This window comes from Nerophis ophidion, linkage group LG18 (genome assembly GCF_033978795.1).
Source record: "Nerophis ophidion isolate RoL-2023_Sa linkage group LG18, RoL_Noph_v1.0, whole genome shotgun sequence".
NCBI classification, from domain to species: domain Eukaryota; kingdom Metazoa; phylum Chordata; class Actinopteri; order Syngnathiformes; family Syngnathidae; genus Nerophis; species Nerophis ophidion.
The window spans coordinates 498,713-499,058 of NC_084628.1; positions in this window are offsets into that span (position 1 = coordinate 498,713).

Genomic DNA, 346 nt, shown 5'->3' on the forward strand with positions numbered 1-346 from the left:
TTGTTCTTATCTTTTGCAGTCCATTTGATTAGTATTCATTTTTGTAATCAGCCTGGCCTAAGCCTTAATAATAATCTTTGTGATTAACACATGGTTTCATACAATTAAATAAGGTTTATCCTGTTAAACTGTAAGTACAGTAAGTTAAATAAAATGATTGAATACGATTAAAATCAAGAGTAAGATTACTAGCTCAGTGGTCATATTTGAGTGGGCCCCGGACTCATCTGTAGTGGAAACTTGTGCTCCGAAGTAAAAAAGTTTAAGAATCCCTGATTACGGTTTACTGTAATGGTTTTGAAGATGACAAATACCAAATTGGGACCCGCATGTTGTCATGTTTCAG